Below are 19371 nucleotides of genomic sequence, written 5' to 3'. Positions count from 1 at the left end.
AAATTAAATTGTTTTCAAAATTATTTACGTGATAGACAAAATTAGCCTATAAATGCAATAAGTTGAGCACTGTTAACTGAAAAAGCAACGTTTAGTTTGGGTCATGGGTTCGAATTCTCGTCACACGAAGCATATGTTCGCCATTTCAGCCGTTGGGACGTTAGATGTGATGATCAATCCCACTATTCGTTTGTAAAAAAGTAGCCTAAGAGTTGGCGGAAGGTGGTGATGACTAGCTGCCTTCCCTTTAGTCTTACACTATTAAATTAGGGACGGCTAGCGCAAATAGCCCTCGTGTAGCTTTTCGCGAAATTTAGAAACAAACAAATCAAACTTTTAGTTTAGTTGTTACATTGAAACATAATCAAACAACTTATACAACCAAGCAGGTACATTTTGGAAACAACTGCGAAAGAACGGAAGTATAATAATAATAGGTTACTTTGCAGTCTTTTTTTTTTTTTTGAGCAAGTGACAGGAACACGAGTTGATAAGTTGTAGTGCCATCTAGTGTAGGTTCATAGAAAAACTCTTTTCTAAGATTATCAATTTATGAGAAAGTTGAAAGTTCGCTGTTGAATTGTGAAATTGAAAAGAACACTAGAAAAGCTTAATATGCCAGTTTAACATATTTTATTTACATATAGAAAACAGTGTTCGTTGAAAAACTGTGAGGACAAAGGTCAAGTTGTGAATTTATAATAGCTATGGATTAGAGAATATATTTATATGTAGTTGCAAAATGTGTTCTTTCCACGAATACACCCTACACAACATTCACTAATTGCAGTTAACTCTCAGATCCTAAACAAAGAAGCCTCACATATTTTAAAAACTATATGTAATTACAATGAAATTATTAGCTTCTCACAAACTATACATGTGCAATTCTGAATGAACTAATGAAACCACACCGCAAACTAGACGAGATATCTTCTTTTGCAGTCTTGAATTTCTTTCTTTGATCGTTCATATTAACTACTAGTGAGTATGTAAACGGCTCATAGAATATGAAAAAACACACTGTAGTTTAAATTACACTATTTGCAATAATAAGTGTAACATTTACAGTTTGAATTTTTTTTCTACAAGATTCGTTTTGTTTAGAAGAAAAATTTCAGAAACTCGAAAAGGAGAATTTATCACCTCCCATCGACAAGTGTCCGGCATGGCCAGATGGGTTAAGGCGTTCGACTCGTAATATAAAGGTCGCGGGTTCGAATCCCTGTTGCACCATACATGTTCACCCTTTCAGCCTTGGAGGCGTTATAATGTGACGGTCTATCCCACTATTCGTTGGTAAAAGGGTAGCCCAAGAGTTGGGGGTGAGTGGTGATGACCAGCTGCCTTCCCTCTAGTCTTACACTGTTAAATTAGGGACGGCTAGCACAGATAGCCCTCGTGTAGCTTTGCACGAAATTAAAAAACAAAGAAGCAAACCCATCGACAACTTTCTGTCTCTGTGAAAAAACGTCCATGGTTGTAAATGTTTCTTTTCTGTTGGTATGAACCCAGATACAAAGGACTTTATTTGTTAATCTTACCTTAACAAAAAAAAAACTATTAAGTTACCTAATCATGAGGTAATGTTCAAATTAAAAAAAGTTATTATATTTCAAAGTTTTTTTTGTGTGTGATGAGGGTGGAGAGTATGTAATTTCATTGAAATACAAAAAAAATGTTAAAGACGTGTTGTTTTGTTGCGTTTAGAGAACTGGGGCGATTGTTATCATCAGATTACTTGTTTAAGAATGACACGGAAGGTAAGTATCGCTAAAACAGTCTATAGGACAGCTGTTCCTGTGTTTACAGTTCACTTATTTGAAAATACACGATCTTAAACATTTAGTACTATGAAAGAGCATATTACTTAGCTAAGCCTTAAACCATGATATTTGAAACTGTATAGTTTCGTAAATAACAGTCATAAAAGTACCGTCTGTACTCGAGCTCAGTAACTTTGCATTGAACCAAAGTGCGCAACGGGATTCGTGATTTGGATCCCTCTCAACTGGGGCATCCTACTGATCCAGAGAACTTCGGCGATTTTAGAATGGAACTTTGCAGGGGAGACTTGGGAAGAACTCTCAACTAAGAGAAATTTTCACACAGGTTTCAGCCACCTACTGTGATATAGAATTATGACAGACCCCTACCCTGTTCATGTCCTCGACCGACGGGCTTGTCTCACTTGAGAACCAACCTGTCTTCAGATACTGCGGTGGCAAATTACAGTAGTGTCCTAAACTGCAGGGGACTCTCGGAGCAATTTCTCGCTAGGAAAAATTCTAAAGGGGAATGATGGGCGGAGTTGCTCACAAAACTTAGGATGTGGAGGAACGATAGACTTACACTGAGTTATTTAATACTAATTCAAATAAATTCTCTTATAAGAAACAGACTGGCAACCAGACAGATAGACAGAAGATTGGCTGTAAATGTAATTTGTTCGTGTGTAGAGAAGCACGTTTTACTGATACAATAGTAAATTAACCGACAGCAGTTTCAAAACTCAGTAGTATATATTGTAAAAAAACATACTACATATTTCGACAGTATCTTTGTCTTAAAAAAAAAGATGTTTTTAAAGCACGTGGTGTGTTTTATACAATACACTTCAGTTTACTTACAAGCGTCTCCCGCTGGTACAGCGTAAAGTCTACGGATGTGCAACGCTACAATCAGCGGTTCGATTCCCCTCAGTGGACTCAGTAGATAGCCCAATGTGGCATTACTATAAGAAAACATACACGCTTACAAGTCATTACTCGTTAACTTGCTACAATAAATATCATCGTCTTAACGTGTATAAATTTGTAAAGTTTACAAACTATTTGCAAAATGAACAAATTAAAAAGTAACTTGAACGTGAATCATCTAGCCAATCGCATCAAAGGAATACAGTGGTTCAAAATAATTAGGAAACTGAGATCTAAACAATATTACATCAACTATGTTGTTAAAAAAGACACTTGAGACAACACGTGAAAAACTCTTTTATTCCAACTTAACTTCTAACCAACATTTTATAAATTATTATTTGCTAACACTAAACTGTCTTTAGGGGTAATAACTTATTTTGATTAGTCATAAAAGTTCATGTCTAATTCACGTGGTGAGTGTTAATATTTTCATAATTAAACCTCTTCCTCAGTAGCACAGCGGCATGTCTACGGACTTACACTGATAGAAATCAGGTTTTAATACCCGTAGAGCACAGATAGCTCTTTGTGTAGCTTTGTGCTTAATAACAAACAACAACAACAATCACTGAAACCATAAACTCTGGTCACCGATTCAGACCAATAGGGGGAGCTGTTGATGCCCTAAGGTGATCTACTGCAGCAAAGTTTGAACTGAAACGGTGTAAAACTGGTATAGTCTGGTACACTAACCGATACAAAGCATAAAGCAGGCTATACGATCCGCTCTGTTTCAGAATTAGTGATTAATTCAGATAAACTTTTGTAGCGTGATTTTGTAGCAACAGGATTTTGATGTTTAATACAATGCCAACAGCGGGTACAAATTGATTAAAGAAGAGAAACAATCTAGAAATCAACAAAAATGGATGTTGATATAATATAAATATTATCCAAAGATGGATGTTGATATAATAGGTATTTTCAACAAATATATATTATGTTAAAATAAAAAAAAATTAATTTACAAACATTTAGTACTAATATATGTAATTAAGATGTTTTCTTAGTTTCAAACTCTCGAAAGTTCAGTGAATGAGTGCTTTTCAAACGTATCTACCGCTAACATTCTTTTCAATAGACGCTCGAGTCGCGTGACTCAGTTTCTGTTTTTGACAGGTCCGCCGCTAACAGTTTCCGAGAAAGATCGAACCATTAGTCCTGCCATTGTTTTCAACACGTGCTATGACGTCATCAGTATTATTGACTGATAGTTTGCAAGTGATGCAAACCTCTTTAAATGGATTCCGTAGAACTTGTGATTTCTAAAGGACTTCAAATCTAAGCCTAGCTCTATCATTCTTGCTAGTGTAAGACGAGTACACTTTTGAAGAGCTAGATAACATGGTGAACAGAACATTATTTGAAGTAAACACATAAGAACTGGCCTGAATACGTTTATATCTCCTCTGACTTAACCTGTTGCTTTTAAGTACAGTAATCAACTCCTGCACACTGTGCAAATAACGAATGGCAACACCTACCACTGTTGTCTGTGGCGCCATTAGGGCTGAAGATTAAACCACCCTCTGTGTTAAGTACAACTTTCAGCGCTAAGTGTTAAAGGCTTAGAGAACCTACCTTGGAAAATAATTATAATGCCTCTAGAAGTAGGCTGTTGATACTATGACTTCATGCTCTTGTTAGATAGATAAGGAATATACATTAAAAATATAGAGAAAAATCCTTATAATGTGTTAGATTATTTGTTTATTCTTCGAAACGGAACGTATTAAGTATACAGTGAAAACAATCTCTTTTTAGATATGTGTGTGTGTGTGTGTATTGATAAAGTAAGTGTATTTGTACTGTTGAGGGGCGCGGTTTGACGCTGTGGTAGAGCGCTGAATTTCAGAGCTGGTGGGCTGAGCTCTAATAATCGAATTGAATAGTTATTTCCTTAGCTTATACGATGGGTGGTATAGCGTTATTGCTGTCTTCTAATTGGCCAGGTTCGCCTCTGGTTCAGTGGTAAGTGTATGGACTTACGAAGTTAAGTCTGGGGCTTGATTCCCAGCGGTAGATAGAGTGGAAAAGCCCCATTGTGTAGCTCGGCGCTAAAAAAAAAACAACCCAGAAAAACACTGTGGTCAGTAGTTCAAAATCATAGATGGCGGAAATTAGCCTTATCACAGATACAAACAAATTTTATTGTTAAGATTTACATATTTGCATAATTGAAACTTTAAGTTCTCTATTGTTTGATTGTGTTTTATATGAATAGCATATTTAGTTGAATTGACTGTTCGTACTATGACTGCATACTCTTATTGAATAGATAAGGAAGAAAAAAGTTTTAATCATATACCTTTAAAATGTAGAGAAAAATCTCTACAATTTGTTAGAGTGTTTGTTTATTTTTTAAACGGAAGTAATAAAGCATATATAAAAACACCTGTTTGGTCATATACATTTACTTGTGTATCAAATACATTATTACTCTTATGGCCTTAAAATAAACCCATGAGCTGTAAACATTACATTTTCTATTGAATAAAACTTTCTATACCAGTGCTAAAACAAAACTTTAAGCAGTCTTCAAGTATATTTGTGAACAACGAAATAAAACAGTGTTTTGATTCAGATTTATTTGGTTTAAAGTGTGCCGTTTTGAAATTAGAAAACGTCTTTAATCTCAAAACGATTTACACTTATTCTTATGTAAATTATTTAGATGTGATTTTATTTGTTATTCTAAAATCCGCTGTTTTCTAAATTGTTTTCCTGAGGCTTTATTTTAGTTGTAAATTTTGACACAAAGTTCTTTACTACCTTCACAGAGCGAGTTATTAACTCAGGGTTTCCTTTATCTGTGATATTGTAAATCTACCAGTTGAAAAACATATATTATACATAGAAAAAAAAACTGTCTCCTCTCTGTCTCGAGTTTTTAATGTATTAAACATACTTTGAAATATTTGAAGGTATTGGTTGAAGCTAAAGTATATATTAGGGAAGTGCTTATACAATAAAATCTATAGATACTAGAAAAGCTCTTAAAGAACCGTCACAGCACTGGCGACGCCAAGATGTTGTCAACAAGCACATACAATTTTCAACATTCACATGGTAACGTCAGCTTTGTGATTTAACCAATGGGATGTTAGCTTTTGTGTTGGTCCTTGTGGTGATGTTATTCAACATAGAGAGAGGTTGTTATACGTCTATGACATCACATCACTTTGATTACAGCTTTTTTTAACTGTTTAGTACTATGCTCTCGAGGCGCCCTCACTCGGTTTAATATATAATTAAAGCTAAAGGTCAACCCCGCATCCTTTAAAGAAAGGAAGTAGATTTGAAGAGCAGGTTTATGGTAAGGATAGCGTTTCCATGAGACCAGTATGAATCGCCTTGGAATAAATGCATTCATAAGTGGCACTTTTAAAAATAATAAAAGAACGCCTTGAGGCCTGTTGTTATATATTTTATTTCTCTCTATAACAATGTTGTCCTGAGTCTGAGAAAATAGAGTCGTCAGAAAAATCTTTAAAAGTATTTAGAACTTATTAGATGAAAGAAAAAAATTAAAACTATGAAGTATATATAGATAAGTTTAATACAAGAGTTACACCTATAAGAAAATGTGAAAGAGGTTGGATACTTCATGCTGTTGTCTTAAAAAATATCATAATGTTACCATATAATTCGTTTTTGATATAAAAAACTATATCTTGAAACTAATATTTTACTTTTAAAGGTGCTGATGAAATAAAAATGTTACATATTGCGGAGTGAGTGAGACAGTCTTATTAACGACACCTATTGGTTTTAATCATATTTAATCATAAATCAGTTGACCATTAATTGTTTTCAGAGTTGTATGTCAATTAATTATAAGCGTGTGACAATGCATGAAATTAAGAATTATTTAAATCTTGAGTTTTAAAATTACGAGGTACATTTTAAACAAAATTTTTATACTGAGAATCAAAATTCTCAGTTATATTTTAAAACCCATGGAAATATTCAGATTTAACATTCTCGTATGTATAAGAATATATTTCAGTTTTGAGATTTCAGATTCTCTGGCATATCTTAAAATTTCTTCGAATCAAGGGCTTGGGATTTTTAAATATATTTCAAAAACTTCAAATCTAGGGAACTATATTTGCATCATATTTTAAAACGTGTCTAAATATCAATCTTTATATTATTTATTTTAAAACGTGTTTAAATTTTGGGATTTAAAATTCCAGATTTTATTTCAAAGCTAATTTAACTCGTGGAATTCAATTTTTTTTAAATACAGTTTAATTTTTTTTTTAAATTTAGGTTTAGTTTTCTGATATTTATTTTAAAGCCTATTTAACTATTAAGAATTCTAAATATATTTTAAGACATTCTTGAACCTTTAGATTTAGAATTCAGAACATATTTATATACGATTTAATTTCAAGATTGTCTAAATAATTTTAAATATTAAGGTTTAGGATACTGGTGTATATTTTAAACTTATATAAACGCTAGGTTATAGGGTACTGAATTGTTTTTGTAGCTTGTTTGATATTTGTCATTCAAAGTTGTAGAATTTAATATCTTCTCAAAATTAAATGTAAGATCCTAAGGTTGTACAAGCATTAGTTTTAAGAAAATTCAGTACAATTAGCCTTCCCAGTGGCTCAGCAGTATGTCTGCGGACTTAGGACACTAAGAATCGGGTATCGATACCTGTGGTGTGCAGAGCCCAGATAGCTCATGATGGAGCTTTGTGTTTAATTCAAACAACAATAATACAATTTAAAAACATGAGATTTTTGTAACTTAAAATATTTTAAAACCTTTTTAAGTGTTGAGATTTAGATTATATGTAGTATTTTAAAAATCTATTTAGGTTTTGGTACTTTTATTTCAATATTTACTTTGAAACCTAGTTTCGTTTTGAATTTACTTACTGATTAAAACTATTATTTCATTACAAGATACAGCTTTATAAATTTTTTTAGTGTAAAAGCTATAACTTATAATAAACTAGTGTATTACACTTGTTTAAGTATAGGCGTTTAGGATAAAGATGAATTGTTTTAATCTTGGAACTTATAATTATAATACATAGTTTGAACATTTATATTTATAACCCTAAACGTGTTTAATGCATCGTATTTATGAATCAGAAGTGTATTTTCAACTTACTCAAATCCTTTGATTTATGATTCTAACACATTAAGTCTTTACGAACATTGAAATATAGAACACTGTATATGACATAAATGATTTTTTATCTGTCTCATTTATTAAATTTTTGAGTACATTTATGACATTTGAAACAGCAATTTGGGGATAGCAAAGATATACGTATATACATATGTATTTTAATTCCTTCATTGGGTGAACGGCAAGCTAATAAACTTACAACATTAAAACTCGGGGTTCGGTTTTCACTGAAGAATAGAGCCCCGTATAATTTATCGTGCATTTTTGAGCTATTATAAATAGACCAAATATATTTTTAATCAGTAAGAATTAACTTCTCTGAATCTTTACTCACTTAAAAATGTTAAAATTGCTTTCTTAGAACAGTCATAGCGCGAAAAAATTACAAAAATTACTTATAGGATATCATAAATAATGCAGTTAAGTTCTACTATTGAAACTATTGTCATTAGATGACATTTAATCAAATCAATCTACGAGGCGTTTAGCTTGGTGAAGAGTGGAATAATTATAATGAATTATACTTAACTTCAATTCGTGTTGTTAATACGTATTAGCAAGCACTTCAACTTTGAATAATACTAGCAACCAATCATTCTTCATAAAAACAATAATCAAGCATTCTGGAAATATCTACGTGGACAGTTATAATCATTCTGCATGGACCATGGCAATCCTGAGTTTATATCAGTGGTGGGAAAATCCTGTTTTTCAGTAAACTGACTTTTAATTTTCCCATGCCTACAGTACCTTCGTCAATACTGTTCTTTTTAGAGAAACCGATTGAGCCGAGGACGAAATAATTAAACAGACAGATCCTATTTTTGACTCTTGAACAAAGCAGTCCTCAATCGTCGGGCTTCCACGTGAACGGTCGGGTTCACCATCAACAAATTGGTCCCGACCTTTCCACCGTGTTTTGGGCGCTATATTATGTGTATAATCATGCTTCGATAACTTTCTTTAAAGACCTTCACCAACAAAGTAGTTGTGGTTTCCAAGCTGTTTGTTTGATGTAGGTTTTGTTCCGATCATATCTATACAAAGGTTGTTTGTGTATGCATACTCACACACACACATACTAATATGTATAAATAGTTCGAAAATAAAAAATTAACAATTTATTCAACTCTGAAATTAACATGAAGGCATAGCGACAGCATTTAATATAAAGACCAAAAACACAAAATAAGATATTTGTGGCACAGTAAAAGGTAAAATATTTATTATCGGTTATGGACACTAGCCTTGATGATGGTTTTTATGTGTTTGTTTTCCATTTTTGCCCAAAGCTACACGAGGGCTATCTGCACTAGCCATCCCTAATTTAGCAGTGTAGACTAGAGGGAAGGCAGCTAGTCATTACCACCCACAGCTAACTCTTAGGATACTTTTTTGCCAACGAATAGAGGGATTAACTATCACTCATAACGCCCCACGGCTGAAAGGGCGTGCGTGTTTGTTGTGACGAAGATTCTAACCCCGACTCTCGAATTATTAGCAGAGCGCCCTAACCACCTGGTCATGCCGGGTCCCTGATGATTTGTAACTGTGCTAGCGAAACTAGTTGACCATAATCAATAATAAAGACTTTTACTTTTAAGTTATTTGGTAGCTCATTTCCATTGTTCATATGACAGTATTAAATGAATCCACAAGCCAACAAAGTATCGTTAATAATATTTCATACAACAAATTAACTATACAAATAGAGATGCATTATTTGAGATGGTAAAACTGGGCTTCACCAGAATTTGAACAATCAATTACATCTACAAGGGAATGTCTGACATTCTGTTACACAGTTCTCAACTCTGATTTGATGGAAAACACTTGTGATCTGTTGCTTGAATTCTTCAGTGGTTACGAGTTTGTTTTTAGACATTCTCCAATATTATCTGAAATAAAGACAAAAATTTTTAAATTGATATAAAGAAGTTATGTGACTTAAAAAATGAGTACATTTTTGGGCCACTCTATATAAATCCACAATGTACCTGAAAAACAATTAGCAGTATTTAATAGTAAAACTGAAGAACTAAAGTTCAAACTTAAAAGCACTAACAATTAACACTAACGGTTAATATTTAGTAGCAATGACCAAACATCTAAGCACGCCATCTACATTCCTACACTCAATTACACAACCCCCTTCAAACATTTAGTGGCAATGTCCAGCTGCTGAAATTTGAAAGCGAAAAATGTAATACGATTTTCGTAAAATTACACACTGGACAGATAAAACAATCGAGGGAATTCGTAATTAATAGTAGCAAAAATACAATAGAAAAAATAATTATCGCCTCTTAATAACGTATACTTAGTTTTAAGATTAAAGGGTAGAAACACAAAACTCAAAATGAGAAATATTGCTATAAAATTAAAAAAACAAAAGATATAAAATAATAAGATATGCTGTAGAACTAATAAAATATAACTTTAAAGTAAAATAACACAGTTAATATAACAAGTAAGCACTGGAGGGCGTAAATGATGCAGTAAAAATCCTTATTCCTTTTAAACATTTTCGTATGATACTTAGCAGGATATATATGGTAGCAATTATAAGAATAGGTAACATAAGAAGTAATTAAAGCAAGAAATGACCGATATTGGTAACGCCTGGAAGTAAAGCAATTATCTGCAGACGTCAGTAGTGAGCATCTAATTACTGTGTCCCATGCATGGAAGAACAAGCATGTTTGAATCAACAAGTTAAGCTTCCAAATCAACTGATCATCTGTTTATAAAGTTTTGTAATAAACACTAATAAGTACCCTGGCATAATAAAGGGAGTAGTGTCACTATAGAGTGAGTTGACACTGACGATATCAATCCGCAATAAAACTTAAGCACAGGACTCGGCAGAAACACATCCGTGAGTTTCGAAAGGGTTCGTGCTCTTTGGAGATGTATATCACGGACATAGAAGCACTGGGGCTACTTCTAACAATACCACTGGTTTCAGAGGTGCCTATATTTATATGTCATGGCATTGTAATAAGCACAAAAAACGTTTCGACCTCTAGTAGAGATTCAGCTTCAGGTTAACATTAGTGTATTTCTGGCCCAAAAATGGCAAGTCATACTATGGGTTGAAACATTGTTTATTTGTTGTTTAGGAAAAAATAAAAATAAGAAACTGATATAAATGGGATCGAATCCTTTACCTCCTGCATACAAAGGCTAAAGCCAAAGTACTTTTATCACATGTGCAACATTAGTAAATGGAATATATATATATATATATATGTGTTTTAATTAGATAAATACTTTTAATAATGCTGTTGTTCTATTACGTATTTGAAAATGAAAAAAAAAAAAACTACTAGTGAGATTAAGCAGTTGTTTATTTAGATTTATAGTGAAAAAGTGTAAAAATTTGTAATGACTTTGAACGAAATATACCTAAGCACACAATACTTTTTGTGTTAATACCCAGTCACTCGCCGCAATTACGGGTGGGCGGGGAGCAAACAAATAGGGGTCGCAAATTAGCTAAAATCGTAACTACAATTACAGAAAAATAAGTGCAGGAGGCTCGATTACTTTTTAGGAGGCTGGGAGCATCTTTTATACTTACGCCATTGTCCTTGTCTTTTTTGGATAATTGTCAATTTTTACTGTCCCCTTAAATATATTAACAAAACGTCCGTCCATCAACAAATGAAACAGTGCGACACTTTATTTACTCAACGGGTAAGCTCGTTCTCGTTGTATGAAATGTATTTAAATTTTAGGCCTAATTGTTGATTTTTGTATTTAGATAGATAGAAATGTACGATAGTAATACAACAGATAAATTTTTAAATTATGGTATCAAAAAGTGTGAAAATCAACTGTCTCGTATGTTTTCTTCTTGTAAATTTATTGTGTGTTATTTGTGTTTAAGTCACACTTGTACATCATCTGAAGTCTGTATTTATTTTAGCTGTAAAGCATTGAAAAGAAATGAAATTGTGACAGGAAAATTTGTATGAAATGTATTTAAATTTAAGCCTAATTGTAAATTTTTAGGCGCCTGTTGGAATATTTACTGAGACGTAATGGTAATATGTTATTTATAACCCATTGGTAAGATAAAGAATTAACTAAACGTGTTTCCTTGTGTGCATGTTTATGTTACTGAAGTAACTGTTTTTAAAGTTAATTTTATAAGCGTCGTAGTTTTTGCACTCGTATAGAACAATATTCATTAAACATTGTCCGCTTTTTCACTTACGAAAGTAAAAGTACCATTGTACAAATAGCCAAGCAGAATATCGAACTTTCATATGAGCTAGCATGCATAAGCGCAAGACTTGCTGACACTCATTGTCCTTTCGATTACATAAATTCAGTATGATCTTCATACAACATTAGGGTTAGACACTTATCAACGTTCAACTATGAAAGCTTAACAGTTTTAACGCATAAATATTCAACAGTGAAAACTCAATAAATTTTGCAGCAGACATCCAATAATCAAAGCGTAATAATAGTTGGAGGAAAATGTTAAAAATGAAACATAGAAATATTCAGTGATAAATATTCAACAGTGAAATTCTTGAAACTTTGTAATTATAAAAGTATAACAATTAAAACTTAGTAGAAAAAATTGTTACATATTATAATTTGTCTCGGTTTAATCTCCATGATATGTACGTTACGTATTACGATTTAAAAAAAACCGGAAACGTGAAGTTGAATTTAGAAGTTAATTAAATGTCCATATGTATCAAATCATCACATTTGCCAACAAGACTGATACATACAATTTTCTTTCTCTACACAAATATATTTTAATATGAAAACATAATTTATAATAACAGCTTTACAAATAGTTATTATATATATACAGAAAAACTTTACAAAGTCAAAAACAATATTCAGTCTTCTACCTGGTTTAGAACCGAATATTTTATCGACAGTCCAGGTCCACGACGAGCGAATCAATTTTACGTTGATAGTAAATACATTCACTCTATTCTAATTTGGCCTAACGCGGTTTATAAGTTTATTTTTCACAGAAGAAAACAGGTATCTAATGTTCTCATGGAAATACTCATGTCCAAAGTTAATTCTATGAAATTTAACTGTTTATAATGTTCGAAATCTATAAACATTCCTGGTCAAAATCTGTAGTTTTCTTGTTAATAAGTGTTAATCACAATTACAGTTTCGGACGCTTATAGTATATTAACTGTAGCTGACCAAACAATATTCTAAAACTGTCTCTCGGTGTCCATTTATAAACTGTAAGGCGACTTTCTCGAAATTTCGCTTGGTAACAATGTTCGAAGATACCCGAGCGCTTTCGTAAAACATGCGTTGTTGATTCTTACGTTCAAGAATCTTCTACAAATTTAGAGAACAGACGGGACTTGCGCAATAAACATTTAACAATATAAGTTACATACATTTCTAAAAAAAATATATTAAACTCAAACAAACATACACATTTAAATAATATTAAACCCGTTACACACATGATATTGAACATAGTAGATTTAGCAAGCATCAGTTGTAAGGATTTGTTTATATATAACAATGAACATTTAACTAAAATAATATTAAGTAGAATCTATTTCAAAATAATTTATTTATTAGCAGAAAACAATCAAAAATAAAACTATTTATTTACTCTTCCGTTCACTTCTAATTTAAGATTATAAGATACAAACGTTCCAAATATTTTTAAACCAAAGCGAGTTTACTGAACTTTTATCTTACTAGAGATAAATTCCAAGATAATAAAATAGTGTATAGTTGATTTGTGTATATATGAACAGCTAATGGTCTATATTTAAGTTTGTTTATTTTAATCCAAAGGGCTATGCACTTGTGCGTTGCGATGATCGAATCCAGAATTTTAACGTTACAAACCCCGAAGCTTCTTACTGAACCCCTGGAGGACAAACACCAAATTATGGTAGAAACCTAATTATCTTCTTACCCTTTGGCTCAAATGTAACAAACCGACAAGTGTCTCAGATGTAAGTTTGAGGGTTTACAACGCTGTAAACCACGCTTCAAATCTCGAGGTAGGCGCAGATATGGCATTAAATAGATTTTGGTTACTAACAAATAAACAGAACAAAAATAACAAGGAACTTTATTGTTACTTATATGCTGATTGTTAAACATAAATAAATTGATGAATGAAAGTTCTCATATGTTTAGAAATTGAGTTATAAGATATAAATATAATGACCTATTATGGACTATTTTGCTGAAGTATTTGGTAATAAGACGTAAGGGAAACTGTGTTGATTAACTAGTGTGGGTTTATTAAAATACTGGGGTTACACTTTTAACCGTAGTCGATTTACGAAAATCTGTTTGTTTAACCATCTGTCTGTCCGCTTGTTTGCTTATTTTTTAATGGGCGAGTTTGTTCAATTTTTACCTGGTAATATTTTTGCTCATCATGTACAATGACCACCTGCATGGACATCGTTCAATTCACCGTTGTTATGTGTGACATTTACACATAATAAAATATGAACTAACGTTCCCATGGTTATGAAAACATCTCTTTAATTACGTCTGTGTGAATTTGTTAACGGGAGAAGGAAGTTAAGGCTTTACAGACTTAAGTTCATTCATTTCCTGTATATCAAAACAAGCCACACCTGGACAAGCCGTAAGTACCACTGCGTATTACGTGACGTATCTACGCGTGCAGTAGCTTATTGTTGTTTGATGGATCGTCCTGCACATCCTACGTTAATTGGTGATGACAAAAACTGAAGTCAGGAGTTCGCTCTTCCATAGAAAACTGCATGAGTTATGATTCACTAAACACGAACTTCAAGTTGATAATATACTAGGGATGCGTTTAATATGGCCAGAAAAATAAAATTGCGTATTTCCGTTGTATAGGACTACAAAGCTGCAGCAGAAATGCTTCGTCTTTATTAATTTATTGATGGCGTGTTTAATGTCTTTGAAACAGATTTTTAAACGTTGTGCTGATCTAAGCCAATATTACGCTACCTATTTGTTTAATATATCCACAACCTTACAAAATATTAATATATGTTTCAGAACAAGTGTTTTCACTAATATTCTATCTTGGCTTCTTCATGTTATTACCGTCAACCGAATTTTAAAAAATATATATTGTAAAAATATTACACTGGCTGATTTATTAATTATGTTGTTTCGGATATTCGCGCAAAGCTGTTCAAGAGCTTTTGACGTTAATTGTCCTTAATTGTCTACAGATAGAACAGAGGAATGCCAAATAGTCAATAGCACCCATTGTTAAATTCTGGGATATTCTAATCGAATAGTGGGATTTGACCGCGATTCTTATAAATGCTTAAAGCAGGGAGCAGAATTCAGCAGCAACGGATGTGAGCCACGAGCCCTTAGATTCACAATTTGGCACGAAACTACTAAGCCACGCTTGGTCCACTGAGTTATTACACATTACGTTAGAAATTAAATCTACTGGACAATAGTTTACCAGAACGATAACAATACATAAAGGTTAGTATTTTAAACTTTAGTACATCAGTACAGCGTGTGAGTAATTCTGCAAACAACAACAACAAATATATATGTTAATGCTATGAAAACAATTATATATATATTTTTTTACCCATTAAGTAGCTCCAAAAAATAAACAAGAAAGACAGCGGAAGAATTCAATAATAATTTATTGTGGAGTCCCGTATGGCCAGATTGTTAGGGCACTCGACTCATAATCTGAGGATCGCAGGTTCAATTCTCAGTCAAATCAAAGGTGTTTTCCCGTTCAGCCATGGGAGCGCCATAATGTGACGGTGAATGCCACCAATCCGTTGGTAAAAGAGTAGCCCAAGAGTTGACAGTGGGTAGTGAGGACTAGCTGCCTTCCCTCTAGTCTTACACTGCTAAGTTAGGGACGGCTAGTGCAGATAGCCCTTGTGTAGCTTTGCGCGAAATTCAGAAAATGAAAAATTTATTGTAGAAACGTTTTTGGTAATGCTAACGTTTTCCCCAAAAAAAATTATTTTTCTTTTAATTATTTTTATTTTAGTTTCTCATTGACATATTTGAAAGAAAAACGTTAGTTTCACGTAATTTAATAAAATATGTGATGCGAGTTAAATTAATTATTTTGTTGTTTTCCTTAAGTTCGCGGGCCCTAAAACCACAACGTGCTCTTGGTAAGAAAGAGGTACGTGTATAATTTGTCCCAAATTTCTTGCCCATCTTCTTTCCTTTCCGTGAAGTCAGCGGGACAGGAAGATGTCAGCAGGGGTCATTATGCTTGGCATCACCCATCACAATATGAGTTACGAACTTGGGATTTCGCTTTAAGAGCCAGGCCTAATAGGCTTAAGAATGCACTAGTGATGCATGAAGGTAAGTGAAACTTAAAGACCACCAACCAACCCCAGGACTCTTGACAGCTATCATAAGTGTCTAGAAATCCGTGGGAAAATGAAGAGAAATTGTTCAAATCATCAAACAGACTTCAGTGATGGACACAAGTGTCTTCAGTATACACACCCATTAGTTTAATAGTATAGTTATGTATACATTCATTTATTATTATGACCTATTAGACTCTTATACTTTGGATACAATGATTTATCACTGAGATGTAGATGTACATATACGTACAAGTTACACAATGTGTATTTTTTTATCCTCGTTTACCTATATAAGTATCTATTGTTTTCTATGATTTATTTCACACTTGCATATTAGATATTATTTATCATATACATACATAGAATAGATGTGTTAACTTACCAGACACATTCACATCAGATATTTAAATACGTATACATGTTTTGCATGTTTAATATGATTAATTACCACACATGTACATAATGGATAACATGATTTTTCATACATATGTATGTTGACTATCATATATTATACACAAGTATTTGTTGGCTATAATAGTTTATGATGCATGAAACGTAGGTGTATAACGTATCATATACATATAAGTTGGAACATGTATTTTCAATATGTTAATAATTATAGTTAAAAATATTTTTCGTGTACTTCCAATTTCTAATTTATGACAATTTATGTAAAATAACACTATGAATCATACACATGCTGTTCGATATTAGAATTTATCATTCATTGTGTTTCATGATTTCTCACACAGAAGTACATTGGAGTGTATGATTTATCGTGCAGGTTATAGATTGTGTTGTTTTTTTCTTCTGATTTATAATTGCTACGCATGATCAGTGTCACGATTTATGGTCGAAACAAAGTTTCAAATTTAGTGGGTGTTTTAACTAACAAATTCATGTACATATAAAATGCCAGGCTTGAAACAGAAAAGATTGGAAGACTATAGAATTTAAGCTTTACGCGACAGTTATTCATTCACTGAATCTTTTAGAAGATGTCAAAGGGACATTGTGGTCGAAAGATATGAGCAGGAGAAAGCCACTCGGAATACTGATCCTACTGGCTTACAGCTTTCAAATCCGGTGTTGTTCCCTTTACAGGTCGTACTTAACCCTTGCCACAGCCTAATTACACACAAGACAGATCTATTCAAAAGTAACTCTACTCTTGTGAGACAAACAGTCGGTTGGAACGACTTATTTCTCAACGACTAGGTTTGCACCTACCGCGAGAGAAAAGAGGATTTTTGTCAACCCCAGATCCAAACTTTCCGATACTTTTAGCGTAAATATAGCTCAGAGAGTTCCAATAGTTTATTTAAACAAAGTATTTTACTTTTCGATTCCTTTTCCCACGATCAGAGTTAAGTGTTAACCAGAAGAGGTAATAGAATAGAAACTGGTAAAATCAGTTCAGGAGAATTAATATCTTCTTTCTCGGGGCCTGCTCTATATTCAAATTTGGCACGTGGCTGACTTCATGACGCATCTAGTGTAAGATAAAGCTTTAAACTTTTTTTTTTTCCTGACTTTACACACCCGCCGAGAGGGGATGATTAGAAATTATCTTATCACTATTATTTACATGTGTTTCACAAATAGAAGCTTTGAATGTATCTTAAATTAACCACTAGGATTACGTTATTGATCAACGAAGTCACACTGCAGCACGCATAGAATATGTCGTAGCGAGAAAAGAGCCGGGCAAAAGTTTCATTCAAAACATTCATTAATGAGCTTTGATTAAACTGTTAGCATTATTTCTGGACACCCCATATAAAAATCTCCTTACCAAAAGAGGCATTTACGGAAGAGCTTCTGTTGAAAAGAACAAATAATGTAAAAGAACAACAGTATTCATAAGTGAATTCGTAACTATATCTAATAAAAATAAACAATAGTTAGAGATTATTCTTTGTTATGGATTCAATTTGGCATCCTCCGCTATTAAATGAAATGATCTTTGGCAAATTTAACGATTCAGAAAAATCAATGATCATCGCAAGCTTAAGAAACTTTAAGAAAGTAAAACGATAATCAGTTAGAAACGTGATTAGTGATTAGTTCTCCCTTCTGCAAACCGAAAATATTATTTTGCAACTTGAAGACAGACTGACACATGGAATAGAAGAAAACGATGTTAAAGATAAGCGGATACACACATGGAATAGAAGAAAACGATGTTAAAGATAAGCGGATACACACATGGAATAGAAGAAAACAATGTTAAAGATAAGCGGATACACACATGGAATAGAAGATAAGCGGATACATCTATGAGAGTAACATATCTTATCATTTGGCATAACTTTTTATGAGATACAAAAATAAAATATTCGAATATCAGTTTTGGTTTTCAAGAATGTGTAGTAATTTCTAAAACATAAATAACTGAAATAATGAGTTATTTCGTATAGCTACACAAACATTGAAATATAAGATAAGAAAAATCTAAATAGGTTTGAGAACCATGGAATGTGGGGAAACTAAGTGATATTTCGAGTCATGTTGATCTACCACAGATGATCTACTGTCATGTTTGAGAAAAATGGTCAACAGTACTATAATTTATAACTTTAAAACGCATAATAAATATACATACTCGTGCGCTTATGATCAACATCTTAAGTTAGATGTTTTGAAACTAGATTACCAATATTATAAATAATTCGCTAGTTGAAAGATGACCAATATATTTATCATATTGCTATAAGAAAACAATATCCAGGATCCTATACAATAAAGTTATTATGAGAGATGCTAAGTCATGAGCGTAAATTATAAACAAAACAAACATCACTGTCTTTTCCAATAGTAATGAGTAAACACCTTATAATCCGAATGCTTTCTAAAATATTGACCGTTCTTTTTCAGGGTCAAATTTAGAATCATGTAAATGATTTTGATAAGATAATTTCTAAGCATCTCCTCTCAGCAGGTATGGATAGTGAGGAGCAATAGAAAAGTTTAAAAGTTTCTCTTACCCTAGCCGTGTCATGAAGTCAGTCATGTATCAAATATGAATATCGAGTAGGCCCAGAGAAAAAAGATATTAAATATTCTGAACTGATTTTACCAATTTGGCTCTGAAGAAGAAAGGTCTATCTTTGGAAATGCCACGGTTATAGGGTTTTATTCATTTCAATCAAGACTTCTTCAATCTA

The sequence above is a fragment of the Tachypleus tridentatus genome, chromosome 5, assembly GCF_004210375.1.
Source record: "Tachypleus tridentatus isolate NWPU-2018 chromosome 5, ASM421037v1, whole genome shotgun sequence".
NCBI lineage: Eukaryota > Metazoa > Arthropoda > Merostomata > Xiphosura > Limulidae > Tachypleus > Tachypleus tridentatus.
The sequence above is the reverse complement of the archived record's forward strand: the minus strand, read 5'-3'. Positions refer to the sequence as shown.